Source organism: Acromyrmex echinatior, chromosome 16, assembly GCF_024713525.1.
Source record: "Acromyrmex echinatior isolate Ae372 chromosome 16, ASM2471352v2, whole genome shotgun sequence".
NCBI classification, from domain to species: Eukaryota; Metazoa; Arthropoda; class Insecta; order Hymenoptera; family Formicidae; genus Acromyrmex; species Acromyrmex echinatior.
The window spans coordinates 7,654,245-7,670,404 of record NC_141867.1 but is presented as its reverse complement, the minus strand read 5'-3'; the positions used below and the strand labels follow the sequence as shown (position 1 = coordinate 7,670,404).

General features: G+C 33.3%; 2 protein-coding genes across 5 annotated transcripts in view; one reads left to right on the top strand and one right to left on the bottom strand.

Moving 5' to 3' along the window:
• The window catches only part of LOC147907109 (uncharacterized), a 105,374-nt gene that overhangs the window by 4,777 nt on the left and 84,437 nt on the right, over positions 1 to 16,160 (bottom strand). For both annotated transcript variants that reach the window (XR_015547815.1, XR_015547816.1), the window contains one exon: positions 194 to 4,516. The gene's annotated coding sequence lies outside the window, so the exon portion shown is untranslated. The remainder of the gene's footprint in view (positions 1 to 193; positions 4,517 to 16,160) is intronic.
• The window catches only part of LOC105147052 (nicotinate phosphoribosyltransferase), a 31,840-nt gene that overhangs the window by 5,200 nt on the left and 10,480 nt on the right, over positions 1 to 16,160 (top strand). The window lies entirely within an intron of this gene.

The window sequence follows — 16,160 nt, the reverse complement described above, 5'->3', positions numbered from 1 at the left end:
ATTAGCTTTAGGATTGCAAAATTTTTTTATAGAATAGAGTAAATTAATTTATAGAATTTATAGAATTAATTTATAGACTGTATAGAATTTATATAGAATTAATAGAATAGAATTAATAGAATTTAAAGAATTAATTTGTAGAATAGAGTGAGTTTCACGAGAAAATCATATGAAAATGAAAAGATCCACTTACTTTTGACTTGTATAGCTGTTACTTGAGGTTAAAACTTGCTTGATATAAAAGTTTGATATTCATATGAATAGCACAAATATCTAGCGGACCTTCAAATTACTTCAATTACTTGAACGAACAATACTTGATTTGTAGAACTAAGATTGAAAGCCTAGAAAAAAAATATAGGATAAATTCACGTAATTCACATGTTATATGCTTGTTAAAGATTTAGGCCCAGTTGTACCAATGTTACTTTGACTTTAAGCGAGGCTTAAAACTCTCTCTCTGTCTCTGTCTCTCTTTCGTTTTAAAATGAGACAGATGAAGCTTTAAATCTCGCTTAAGTCAAAGTAACGTTGATGCGACCGGGTCTTAGAATAGTAAATAGAGCAGTAATTACAGACTTTGAGCAGCATTGTCTTCAGTAGATACTCGATCTCGCAAGAGATAGTGCTGCAATGCATTAGATAAGGATAGGTGCATGCGAGTGAGAGAAGGATAATATGAAAAACTGGATTAAAAAATCTTATTGACATCCATCAAGTTCGGTCGTCGCTCCAGTATTCCCTTAACAAGAGTCGCCAGAAAGTCACCAGCAGATCGCCAGCAATACAACGAAACCAACATTACGACTGTCAACTGACGACAAAGGTTCTGTCAATCAATACTGAGACCATCACTGGCAAATGACAGCCCAAGTTCTGTCAGTCAGTACTGAGTCATCACTGATAAACGACTGTCTAAAATGACTGGGCCGGTATCTGCTGGGCTCAAGTTATCATTCAGTACTTAGTCCGTATAGAAATTCCATACAGAAAATTACATTTAAACAATTCAATCAACTGACCAATGAGATTGTCAATTCTTTCTCCGTCTAAGATGTCGGAACGATTTCTAAATAGTAGATACTACTAGACACTACTAGACTTAGCCGCGGGTATTTTGCAATTGTAACTATCAACTCGCAACGCAACATACATTCTCGCTTTGTGAACCTCGTGACGGACAATCCCCACGTTCGCCGCGGCCCCGAGCGTGTATAACGCGCTTGCCTGCGATGCGAAGCGAAGCGGAGCAAAGGGATTAACCATGGGTAAAGAGATACGCACGACGCGATACGGCGGTCTTCGGACAGGCAAGCAGGCGCGGAGAAGCTCGCGCGAGCCGAGCCGAGCCGAGCCGGGAGGAATAAAAACGAAGACGCGAGGTGTAGGAGGGTGTAACCGCGGCGCGTGGCCGCGGGCACGCACGTGCGTGAGTACGATGATTTACGCGGACGCGAATTTAGACCGGTAGTGCAACCCCTCGCCGTGGCTGACGCTGGAAAGAAATGGCGGATTAGCCGCGCATATAACGTGCGCACTATACTTAATGCGTGAACGCCCTCGTCTTGAAACACGCATGGCGAGTGCGATGCGAGCTGTAGATACCTGAGCCGAAGTAAACCGCGTGTTAAAATTACATTACGAGAGCTGGAGTGAGGACGGAATTGCTTTATAAATTTTGCCAGTTGGCATGAAATCTAAGTTAACCCTCCATTAGGGTCTTTTAAAGCGCTGTCAATTTTTCCGATTGTGAATTTTGAGATAACGAACAGATTCCAGGTTCAGAATCCCTTTCTAAATAAATTTAGTAATATATAATAAAAGGATGCGGTTTGTTTCGTTGCAAGGACGAATATAAATGTGTGTGTCCTCAGCGACCCACGTTGATCGCAGATAAAATTTTGTGATAAGATTTTGTTTGAAATAAATAATCAAGATTTTTCTGTCTTTTTATATGCGAGTACGCTTATAGTAAAAACTGCAGAGCCTGATTCTTGAAAGGTATCGCAAACGGAGTATGTTAAAAATTTAACACCAAAGTTTGAACAAGGACTTGGTTTTAACATAAGTACAAAATATTTTTCACTTGGTTGGAATGAAATGGAATTCAAGAGAAGCAAGAGTAGATCTCGAGTGTCGCTCGGAGAAGAAATATGACTGGTAAGACGTGGCTCTTTGACGTAAACGACCACTAAATCCAGGATCGCATGTGAATAAGTTTCGCGACAATGGCTCCTCTCGCGTGACAACGTGACTAGTAGACTAGTCATAAAACTGGCGAATAGTAACAAATGGACGACATCTCTGTTATCGTCGTGAAAAGAGCGGGAAAGAAAGAGAGAGAAGGAGGGGAGGGAGAATCGTGAGAACGGGACAGAATCTGGCAATGCGATTTCTCGCCTTTTATCAGATCTTACAATTAAAATCTACAATTACTGCAAAGAATTGGTAGTCCGGAAAGAAGGTCGAGAGTACGCAGTTACGTGTGGGAATTTTCGCATTACAACATTTTTATGTTAAAACGACAAACCGCCCGTGCTTACCGGGAGAACTCTTTATTATAGCCATTAGCTTTAATGCTAAAAAGCGATGTATTCAGCTCCCGCGGGGCATGTTTCTCCGGTATCACGATTAACTTCGCAGCCGTTAAAGCAAAAGTTGTATCGTATTACAGGGACGAATCTTCTTGATCAGAAAGATAATGAAATTAACTTTTATTAACGTAACATGTCTCGTTAAGAGATACTGGTGTAGCGACATGAGAATCTGCTTGTCATTAGAATATCCTGATCTCTCTGGCGCCACAGTTTAGATAGACAGACTGATACGGTTTTTTCTTGATATTCTGAACTGGCTGACATCAAATAAAAAGGATAACAATTTATAAGAACTTTTAAGTAAATATGTACGTGACAAACATATAAATGTCACTGATTAAGTCTAATTAAATTTATTATAACGATATTAATCCTTCCTATCTTTTTTTACAAAATAATTTCTAATGTAAAGTTCAATGTTTGCACCATGTGCAATTATAAAATATTAACATGATTAAATTAATCAATTACCAGTTTGCAGAGGTTTAAATGATCGTTCACAGAATAACGATTTCTCGCGTCTAGAAAAAGCGCGTGAATCTCGATACACAAACGAGTAAAATCTGTGAGACGGCGACAGCTGCAAAACGAAAACTATCCCTTTATATTAAATTTCGCGGACAACAGACATAGGGCTAATAATGCCCGAGCAGCCGTCTGTATTTTACGTCTCGTCGCTCGCGGCTCGCTATGATACGCAAATAGAACCGCCGGAGAAGACGTCCAACTGTCTGGTGCACTCGCAAAAATAGGATTGTGTCGCTGCGTCGTCATATATCGTCAACGTTACGCGACGAAGTCGCGCAGAAAATCGGGGTTACGAGATGAAAAGCGACTCGTCGGAAGGTTAGAAGGAACCGGCTATTTTCAATTAATATCCGTCAATCCGCAAACATAAATTATTCTCGATACTTTGCAAACGTTTTTTACCGCACGAGTTTTACCAGTTGGCCATTTTTAATTTTCGTTACATGCATGCGTGACATTATAAGTCTGCAAGGAGGAATTCTTTTGCAAAATATTTCATCTTTATTCTTAATGAATGATTACTACAACTGTGACACAATTAACATAATGAAACTGCGCGACAGGCTTTAGTCGCGAGCATTAGGAAATATTTATAATATAAAATAATAAGAATTTTTTACTGGACCGTACATTTGAAAATTCAACAATAAATAATGGTCAGTCAGATCTTTAATGCTTAAATAATTCAATCTGAATTACTATATGTACTATATGTACTTGCATAAATATATACCATATTTGTAGTCATTCGAACACTTGGCATGCCGAATTGGTTTTCCGAATTTATAAACACAAGCTATTGTAGTAATATTACGAATTAAATTGACAAGGAATTTTAATAATAATTTGATGCTCATTCTATTAAAAAGATGTTAATATACTGAAAAACTGTAAATATAAAAATGGATTAAACTATGAAATTCTCAATACATTTTATTGTGCTGTTAAGTAAAATCTGTATTTTATAATTCGATTATGAGATATTTGCATTTTATTTTTATAGAGATTATATCAGTGTACAAACGGATTTATTATGCACTAGTGGATATTAGTTCACCAAATTCATTACATATAACACGGATACGACAATAGAAATAAATGTAAACTTTTGATAATCCAATCTTAATATGAACCGTCCATGAGTGAAATAATCGAGTAGGAGTCGGATAATAGAAGTTACATATCGGTACATTCTATATATTGATTATGATTTAAATTCTCTGAAGTAACTAGTTTTATTTTAACACATGAACTTCTTCTTCCTTCCGCTTTCTTGCTTAAAATTTGCAAAAATTCTTAGAGAGGCAATGGCAAAAACGTGATGGTATCACATCTTCTTTTACTTCCTTTCGGCGACCTACCACCAATATATCTGATGGCTCAAAGTGTACCTGAAATGAGGAAAGCATTAAATAGAGAAGCACTTTGTACATAGATATTTTAATAAACCTGATAAAGGATACACATTGGTCAAATTTCCCATGCTGCTTTGGGCGAGAATGCATTAAGATCCTTGATAATTTAAGATTGTGCGAAGTTAGTATTATTTATTGTAATAATGATATGCATTATGGTGTACCAGGATTAGATAACTTAATGTGTTTTTTAAACTAAATTAAGTTAAAATTAATGACTAGTAAAATTAAGTTAAAAGTTGAAGAAATAAAGCATTAACTTAATAAAAGTTAAGTTAAGATTGAATTAACTTAAAATTATTTTTGAGATCAGAATGTCCCAATTTTTCTTAAAATGAGATTATTTTAAATAATACTTACAAATAGATAAATTTATTATTAGATAAATTTAATTTTACATTCACATGTAAGTTACTTATATATAATAAGAGTTGCATCATAAATCGCGTTTTTGTCAAAATCTAAAATTAATGTGATTTAAACATAAGCGGGGATTGACAAAATCTAGCGAATCAATAAACTGACTATCGTATGGTGTGACTCTTATTATAGATCTCTCATCATAAAATCATTGAACTTTTTCTAAATTACTTCTCTAATGTTTAAATATATTATGTATTATTTAGAGTATTTTAGACTTATCAGTTAATGATAGATTCCTAGAAGGTCAATCAATTTTTTTCTATGTATGTGCATAATACATAAAAATTTTCACTCTTCACATTTTCGTTTTTTTTTATAGAACAAATTATATTTTGTTGTATAAAAAAAATTTTAGATAGAAAATATTTTAATTATATCTTTAAACTAAATATCTATCATTTAACTCTATTTTTATTTATTTATATAGTCTAACTTTGTTCTTCTTAAAATCTTAATCAAATGAAACAAATAATCTTTTGATATATTAGATATAATACAGAAATATCAAATACGTATATAGATGCATATCACTCATTTACCATCTCTACGATTTAATAACAGAAAATGAAGTTTTCCAAAAAATGAATTTGAAATATTTTAAATTTCATAAAAATTTTGGAATTTTAATATTAAAAATGCAATTTCATTATAGTAACTAACTATCATAGAGTAACTGTAATCATAGAAAAAAATTTAAAAATAAATTAAAAAAGCAAATAAGACACGAAGTAAAGATATTTCGGAAATGGCCTAAATTATATTGTATTTACTCTTATTTTAAAGCAATATCATCATTGCAGTTAATCACTTTTAATATGATAAAATAAAAAATGACAAATTTTATCATCCGCGAATTAAAAAAGGGTGCAAAACGCTGATAATACGCTATAATACGAAACGTTGCTTCGCAATACGAAATCGATTACTTCGAGTTCTATTGTATGTCGTCTAATCTTCAAAGTAAACGTCCCAAGTCTACGGCTTACGTTAGCGTCGCAACGTTCTTTACTTCGACGCGATAACGACGAATCGCGGTAGACGCATCGCCCTTTACGACCGAGATTGCTTTTTGCTGTCTGTGTTTGCTTTCGACGCGTAAACGGCGCGAGGGTGGCATATTTGTCCCAGACGTCGCCAGGCTCGCAAATAATTCAGAACGCTTCCCAACTGCAATCGACGCCGATCGACATCGCCGCATCCAAGGCTGCATCCCCGTTCCCTTTACAGTACGTGGCGGCACGCACAAAGGAAACGATAAATTTCGTTAAAGCGTGGCGCTCAATAGATAGGAAGATACGTCACTCTTTTTATTACTCAAATGGTCGAAATCAAACTTCCCATCTTGTTAATTTAATGTCAGGATCATTTTCGAATTGATTTACGGCCCACTTGTATAAATTTGGTAATTCCGAGGTGCGCTGTATATCTATTTTATAGCCCGAGCCTCGACAGGCTCGGCGTCGAATTGTTCAGCGGGCGGTCTCGCCTTCCTACGACGTGCGGATTTACGCGAGCCTTCGATCGTCGTCGACGCATTAATGTTAAACGTGATGATTATGAAACGGAAGATCGCGTGATTGATAGCACGGAATCACGTTGTAAGCACGAGGATCACGTAGAACGAGTGCCGCTGTTAATACTTAAAGGGTATGGCGCCTGTTGCGGGTCACGCGGATGCGCGCTTCCTGTTAACGTCGCGCTCGCTGTTCCGTGTACTAACGAGTGTTGTCGTGTAATCAGGAACTGGATGTCGCACGTGTCGTACAGGGTAACGAGGCATGATAAATCGTCGATATCCATGCCTGCTGAAGATTATAAATGTACCTAATTTTTTAACTTCGAAGACTCTTTCAAATTGTACTTCAGGTTCCCGACATAATAAAAAATTCTTTCGAAATATATTTAAATAGAAATGTTTTTCAATAAAAAAAAAAAATATTTGTATTTAATAGAGTATATTAACTTAAGGAACATATTTTATTTAAAATAACATTATTTTAACGTAAGGCTGGACAAAATACATTATTAATTTAAAATACAAAATATTGTCAATCTTAATATTTGAATTACAAAATATATTAGGTGTTGGAATTAATTCGTAGCGTTTTTTAATGAAAGAATGTTATTTATTTCACATGAGCATTAAAAAATACATTAATGAAAGTACTTCCCATCACTTGTAAAACGCTACGAATTAATTCCAACACCTAATAAAATATTTCCAAATGTTTAAAATACAAAATATTTTGTTAAACTTTTAATTATGATAATATATAATGTTGTACTTTTTCAATGAGTCTGAAACGCTGCGACGTTACGCAGAAATTTTATTTTATAATACTTGCATTAGAGTTTCTAGAAGAGGCAATAATTATTTCTTATTTCTTTATACTCATTCTTTAAACAGTGTATTTTAAACAGGACTAGGCAAAATACATCATTAAAGTATTTGAAATATATCTTGAAACTAACGTGGTTCTAATATTAACACATATAAAAAATAAGAGCATAAAAAATCACAGCACAAGTTATAGTTTGTGATATTTAATTATTATTACATTAATTAAAACATTATATTAAAACATTAATTTTTTAATTAATGTAATAATAATTAAATATCACAAACTATAACTTGTGCTGTGGTTTTTTATGCTCTTATTTGAAATATAAAATACAAAATACAAATTGTATTTCAAATATTGTATTTTAAATATAAGTTTAAATTTTAAATATATCTAGCCCTTCTAGTTTTGACGTCATAATTAAAAATCAATTATAATGATTTTTTTGTTATAAGATTTAATGGCTCGAAACAAAATTATAATAGCAAATTTTGTGATATCTTCGGTAGATACACGTTGGATGGCAGGAAGATACTGTTGCATACTTTCAAAAAATTTTTATGAATACTAAATTTGTGAGACTAGCAAAGTTATTTTTTCGTTGAATAACAAAAGCAAAAAGATGATTGTGTCTTCAATTCTCGAGTCTTCGTTTTGTGGTAAATTCTCGGCAATACTTCTTCAAAATAACACGGTTGATGGAAGATGAATCTTCTTCCTCCAGTTTCTCTAGAAGACATTTCGTCGCTTCAAACGCGCGTTGTTTTGACGCACTGCGATGCGGTGAGATGTTTCAAAGTATTCTCTCCTTTCTGCTCCTTTGCCGCTGTTTCTTCTCCGTCGGACGCGAGGCTATTCCGTCGGTTATTCCTGTGATTGGTGCCGAGATGGAGGCAGAATGCGCGTGTCCTCGGTGAGTCCGCGGAAAGGTGACAGGTGCCGAGTGTTTCTATAAATTGCGATCTTAAAAGTAAGAGAGGGCGAGCGAAAACGAAGAAGGTCAGGAAATAAAAGAAAGGAAGGAGAGAGATAGAGAGAGAGAAGGAATTGCGAAGTGACCCTTTTGACTGCTATCTTTAGCTGGTAGACCCTAACTATTCTCCCTTCGAAACACGTGCGACATTAAGACGCCGATCCTATATTTGTAAATATCATCAATATTTAACATTTATGCTCCATGAACTTCGAGTCTTACATAAATGCGTACAAGGCTTACTTTTCAGAAGTAAAATGTCAGTACATAATATATGCATGCAAAGAAAAATATACAAAAATTCTGTTTTCTTTGCTGAAAATATAACAAGAGACTATGTGCAACGAGATGCCTTTACATTTAATACTAGAAGGTAGAGATGAATTATTTATTTGGAGTATTAGAAACACTGTTGTTCTCTCTCATAGTCTTTACTCAAAAGTAATTTCTAATATTAAATTGGATTCTGGGCCTGTAAAGGTGGCGCAGTGCCTGACCTGCAGAAATGAATTGATATCTCGTTCGGGAGGTGAAGGTTTCTGGAATATCTCGTAGCTCAATGAATTTTCGTTGGCACCATCGGCCAGGTTGAAATCACGCAAGTGTATCGATTATGAATGAGCCTCCAGGTCCATTCAGTTTGAACGTGACCCAGCGTCCCAAAGTCTTGATCCATCCTCGGTTCGTCTAGAAGCTTCCCTGGTCACTTTCATTTTGCAGCACTTGCCTATCCTCAAGTCGCTGTCGTGGCTTTGAAACACTAATGGAGTAAAAACATTGATATTATACCGAATCAACACTCCTAGAATTAGCACCAAATCGAAATGTCTTGACTTTGCTTATTCGTTGTACCTAAAATTTTAGCTTCTTTTATCTTTCTATATTGATGATACTTTTATTATAAATTCCCGACAGTTTAATATTAATTCTCTTCTACCATTATAGGTTCTAGCTTGCAGATGGAGAGAACAGTAATAATACAATAGTTAGTAGAATAAAAATCTGCCAAGAAATTTCTCGCGAGGCCTCGATCGCGACCTAAGTACGTCTACTATTAATTTGCTCTCGTTGCTCCTGGCAGAAGAGGTGCGTGCGAAGATTAACATCGCGCGCTGCGGATACCCAACCGTGCGTGAAGTCTACCAGTGGGACTCTCGCCCGCGCCCTTCGCTTCCGCGGTCCGTTCGCGGCTCCGACGACCGTAACTATTTCCAGACGCATTTAATTAATCTTGAACCAAAAACGTCGAGTGGGAAAATGGCGGACGGACGGTTAGTTAGACTCGGGCATCGGCCACCTGGCAGAAATAGCAGCCATGGAAACGGCTCCGCCGACTTGACATTTCCTTCGAGCGTGTACGAGCGTGAGAGAAATGAAGCGATTGAGCGACGATTGAAGAGAGAGAGAGAGAGAGGGGGTAGAAAGAGATAAGCAAACGAGAGTAAAGAAAAGGGGTAGACTTGGCACTTGCCGACTGCTATCTTGTCACCGACGTTTTCGACTTCCTCGAGGTGAAAGCCGTTCAATTCAATCATTCATTCGCTTTTCTAATTAGATTCTAATTCTATTTAACGTATATTTGTATAACATTCTCGGAATAAAACTCGGCTAGATTATAGAATGTGGCATTATTTATTCATTTGTATTTAATTTCATCGGTCGATTTTCACTTAATGTACTATCTCATTTTAACTTAGTCATTCTAATTTACTGAAGATGACAATATGATGGGCTAATGAAAAATTTGTCATCTTAGGATTTTGTTATAGGATCTCTAATCTTTACAGGATGGGAACGTCACTATGACGTTTTTTATTTTTCATACCTATCAGTAACTACATACCGCCAAATTAAAACTTACGCTTCATCTTTAATAAACTTTATTCGCCGCTTATATATATACACGTCTTATTCGATTCATCGTTGTATTCTATACATAAGTTTTATACTTTTCAATTATTACTTTTGTTAAAAAATATCTTACAATTAGCCAGTTTCATGAAAATTTATTTAAATTGTTAAGCCGTTATATTGGATCTACTATTTCTGATATCAAATTTGAATTGTCGAATCCAAAAATCCCTTAAAATAAATCTTTAGAAAATTTGTCCATTTTTTAATATTGGCATTATCAGAGGATGAAAACTACTACATAGTAGCTCTAAAACAGTGTCATGCTTTGAAATAAGGAATAATAAACGAATTTTTATGATCCAGTGATAGGTTGAAATGTTTTTTTTTTATATATTATATGATTCACAAGAGTTACATATTAAAGTAATTTCGTAGTTAATAACCAGCGTTGGCTCGTGGTCCTTCGTTTAATTTTAATTGTTTTATTCAACTGAGCTTGTACCATTGTATTTTAATTTGTTAAAACAAATTGCTTACTTTCTCAAATTTCCAATATAAAATGTCAGCTCTCGTTTCCTCGTCGCAGACTTTTCTGCGAGAGCTTGCCAGGTGGATCAGCGTGCGAGAGATCTCTGCTCTCTTAATTCGCCAGGTCAACGGATATCCGTAGGCGCACGTTTCCGAAAAGTGGCCGACTCGCCGCTAATAATAACCCTCCAAGTCTCGTATCCACATACAGGCCAAACTTATATATTTCGCGGTGCCGGAAACCGATTCCGAAATATCCCGTGCGAGACCGCGGAAGCAAAAGAATAATCCGACGGTCCACTCTCGACCGCCCACGGGAAACGTGTCTGATGCCAAAAACACGGGATCGGTTTCATGGTGTACGACAGTAGCTGTTGACTGATCAGACTTCCCGTGAGTATACCGTCGATCGAATAGCCGCATTTCCGGTTTCTCCTCGTTAGCAACACGGAGAAAATTTCCAACAACCGGGAAAGAGTTTAACTACGATAAATCTTAACAATCCTTTCACGTGATTTCATGAATGTTAAATTTCAATTTCAATTTCAATTTAATACAATCTCAACGTAATTAATGTTCGCTATATGGCGTGTACCAATTAAAATTGACTGTAGGATGAGTTAATGGCGTCATGATACTACAACTTTGCGGTTATCACGTCAAAAGAGATGGAATGAATCCGCAATTTCTAGTTTAACGCTGCACTATTGGCCGATACGCAATTAGTAGCCTAATTTCCTGCCGAGGCAAATAATGCACCAAGGTAGCAAACCTGCTGCTGCCGCCGTTCGAGAGATTTTATCGAAACAAATCACGTCGATTTGCTTACATCGTTATATGCGAGAATATAATTGCCTGGGTCTACTTATTAGAATCGAGACCACACATACATTGTATTGCTGAACTATCGGATTAACTATCGGACATCGACTATGAAAAAAAATAATTAACGCGAAAAATGAAGATGCGGCATATCCGAGAACATTTAATCCCGTGTTAGTGGCGTGAGTTGAGATAAAAGCCGTCTCGGTGCGACTACGAGGAACGCGAGACGATAAGAACAGCCGATAACAATGCAAGCGTGTTGTCTTCCCGCGGTTACCTACGCGTTGTTTTCAATGGAGCTGGACACCATGAAATTTTGTATCGTCTTGAATATCAAAGTCGTCATTGCCGCGTATCTTCCACTTGCTTAATTACGACGGGATACTTACAAACTTGCAACGGAGTGGAATGAGAAAACATTGTTGATCTTTGTAGGAAAACGCAATGTTTGATGGACACGATATTTGGTCATGGACTGAACTTACTCGAATATTATTCGTAATGGTTCTTCGTGGAATAAAAGCAAAGAATTTCCTCTTAAAATTTACCTTGAAAATTATATGATTGTAGAAAAACATAATATTTTAAAGAATTTTGTGGAATTCTCTTTGATTTATTAATATTTTTACACTAAAATATAAAATTTGATTAATTTTTAACAAATATAAAATTTCAGTAATTTTAAAATTGGTAGTTTATGATTCTTTATAGAATAGACATTAAATAATGATAAACATATAAAATATCTTATATACATTTTACAACACGGCATGATATTTTCGAAAATCATTTCAACATACAGCATAATAAGTGATCGGTTAAATCCGATTTTATCGATTATTTTCGCCATTCGGATGCGGTTCCGAAATGTTCTTTTATTATTTATTCAACAAGTTCGTACAAGTCCGAGATGGTCTGAAGTGCATAGTATTTTGAGTGCATATTATTAGCATATAGTGATTGAAAATTTAAAAATAGATTATCATATCAGTTTTTTATTATAAATATTCTTAAATGCTTAATTGATTATAATTATGCTGTATGTCGTGTTATATGTATAAATTTTCATGTAACGTAACATGCATAATAAAAATATATAACATAAATTAAATAACGACTTTTTTTATACATTTGGATCCATGAAAATTTTAGAAAAAGTAAAGAGAAATCAACTTTTTCTGTTTTTTTACTGTTATTATTTACTATTATAATTTACTATTATTATTTACATTTACTAATAATTATATCTATATCTTAGTCAGATAGTATACAGGGTATATCTGAAATAACGCCCACTAATCATACAAATTGCAAAATGATAAAAGACTTTTCGACTTAGTTTTTTTATTAGGAATAGCATTATATGATTAGTGGGCGTTATTTCAAATACACGCTGTATAAGACTGTCGGAACACAGTCTTAGCCAGTCAAGACTATTTAAATTTTATAAAATATCTGTCAGTTTTTCAACATGTAATTGACATTTTATAATTCGAAAAAAGACAATTATTGTCATTATCTTATTATAGTATTTTATGAAAAATCGAACTTTTTATAAAATACAAATAATATAGTTATTTGAATAAATTTCACTGGCCTAGTTTACATTGTGCACTTGATACGCGTACTAACTAGTAACTTTCTATTAAATTATTTTAATTTCAGCGATGTATTCAAAGAATGATGTAAAATCTAAATTGATACAATATACATCAAAGTGATTAATTAAATACACATATCATATATATGTTTACCGTCGAAGTTAAGATAATTATAGAAGTTACTAGTTAATGCCCGTATCAAATGCACGATGTAAACTAAGCACACAATATTAACAAATATTATTCACAATATTATTAATCATGTGCACTTAATATTGCTGTAGAATACTGTTAGTGATCTTGATTTTCAAGAAAAAGTAACAAATTACCATTACCAATTTTTAAAAGTAACTCATTACAGTTACCGTTGAGAAAGTAACTTTTCGTTACTTTCCCGTTATTTTTTTTTAATATCTATAACCGCCAATCACAACGAACAAGCCTCTAGTTTCAAACGTTATGCACTGTAAAAAATTGTTATGTAAAATTACAACTATTATAGTGGATAATTTTGAGCCATATAATAGTTGTAAACGACCACACATTTGTAAATTTGCAATATGCAAATAAAAATAGAAAGAATTGACAAACTCAAATATAATTTTATTTTCAAATACTTACGTGTAGAATGACAAGACGCCTATAAACATCTTGGGCAAACAAAATCTGAATTATGTAGCATTTGTAGAAAAATTGAAAAAATTCTACCTAATAATATAGCGTATTCTTTCTTTCAAATAAAAATAATTTCTTGGTTTGTAACTAAGCTTGTGGAAGTACAATTACAATGTGTATGTGTAGTTACAGGAACGCTAATATGACAATAGATTTCGCACTATATATTATTATACATTTAACAGTAATAAGCGAAAAATTTCTGTTATATTACTAAAATTTAGATAATTACAGAAAATATTCAAATTAATCCTGCTATTTACATAATTTTCAATATAAAATAAAATATATTTATACAATAAAATTTACATAATTTTTGTGGACTTACGTAATTTCTGTAAAATTGCATGATTTTATATATATATATATAGAACTTATCATGTAATCTATTTTATATCTATTATATGTGTAAAGAAATTTTTTTACAGTGTAAGTGGCTTGTGTCGTATCGTGTCGTGTCCAATCATGTGCAAAGTAACGATAAAAGTAACTATAAAATTTATTACTGTTATCAAAAAAATGTAACTTCGTAACTTACCATTACAGTTACCAAAGAAAAAAAAATAACGCAGTTACCAGTAAAGTTATCAAAAAAGTAACTTGTAACTATAACTTCGTTACAAGTATATATAACGAGTTACTTCCCTGACAGTATATCACATGCAATACAATAGATAATGTAAAAATAAAGTGTAAAAAATATATACTGTCAATAATATCTGATCGTGTAAGGTTATAAAAATACTAAAAATATTGATACTGTTAGCATTACTGATTAAATATTACTGATCAGTATTATTAACTGTTAGAATCATTTTTCTATACAGACGTACAAATTTAAAAATATAAAGATACTCAGATATTTTTAAATTATTTTAATATAATATTGATAATATGCACTAAATAAATATTTTATTAATATTTTTGTATTACAATCTTTATTTATTGTTACTCTTACACACTAGAAATGCTTCCAAAATATCATTCACAATCAGTCTATTTTGCCGCGATACTAAAAAATCATCAATACTGAATAACCGCTCAATTAATTAATGAAAGTAGAATTGGATCAAATTTTAAAAATAAATTCTTCAAGGGTAAGGAAAACGTGCGATTGATTTAATATTCTTTTGCTAAATAAATAAGAGAGAACCTTCATGAGGCCATATTTATAAATATTAGAAGTAGGATCATCAAAAATAATATCAGAAAATCACCTTTTTTTCTTGATGATTGATCTCAAGAATAAAGAAGGTTCCCAAATACTTTTACTTTTTAATTTTACTTTTAATGAATATAACATTTTTTTTCGACACGTTACTTATGTTTAATTAGATATATAAATTTATGTCAATCTATAATGATTGTAATTGTAAATAATTAATCCTACAAAGTGGATCTAAAAAATTTTGACAATCTGTGAGTGACTATCTTGTCGCGAAATCCAATATAGAATAAGAATATTGCTGAAGAAGACTCGAAAGAGAATCGAAATGTTTAATGAGTTGTCAAGACTGTAAATAAAGAAGACATCTATATATCAAATGAAGTAATAATTTTACTTGTTAAAAATTTTATTGCGCACCTCCTTCCGCGTTGTCTCTTATTAGCCCAAATTAATTTTGTTTTTGTTATTTTAAAGAGAGAGAGAGAGAGAGAGAGAGAGAGAGAGAGAGAGAGAGAGAGAGAGTGTTTGATTAAAACACATTTATTGTTAAAAATTTATATATAATATAAAAATAAAGAAAAGATTTTCCTTTCTTCTGTGTTGAAATAAAAAAAATTCGCAGAAAACTTATTTCGAAGGTTATCTTCTTCTTTTTTTTGTATGTGAAATAAAGTCTGCAGTCTATAGTTGCTGTTGGTAATTGTAATATTTTAAAATGTATGGAGGGAAAATGCAGAGTGTGTGTTGGGCATAGTATATATAGGTTTCGATCCATCAGAGTTCACATCAGATCACATTCAGAGATCATATTAGTTTCATTTTTATTTGCGGAAGCAAGTTTTACGTGGCACGAAGATTGGAGGCTAACTGTCTTAAGGCACATCAAATTTTATTTTGACCAAATTGTTATTGTAACCAAATTTTATTTAAATAATTTAATTTTCATTTCTTAGTGAAAATTTTCTATAACAATTAAAATATATATTTTTGTGTATACAGGGTTGGCCATATTCGACGGAAAGATGTTTTTTTTTTTCAATCATGGGAAAGAGATGTTAGATCGAGTAACGACGTTTCCCATGATTGAAAAAAAAAACATCTTTCCGTCGAATATGGCCAACCCTGTATATGGAATAAGGTTGCCGAAATCGTACTTTTCACTTAAAGGTTCATAACTCAGAAATTATGAACATTCTTAAATTTTTTATAACATAAACTGCATTCTTTTCCT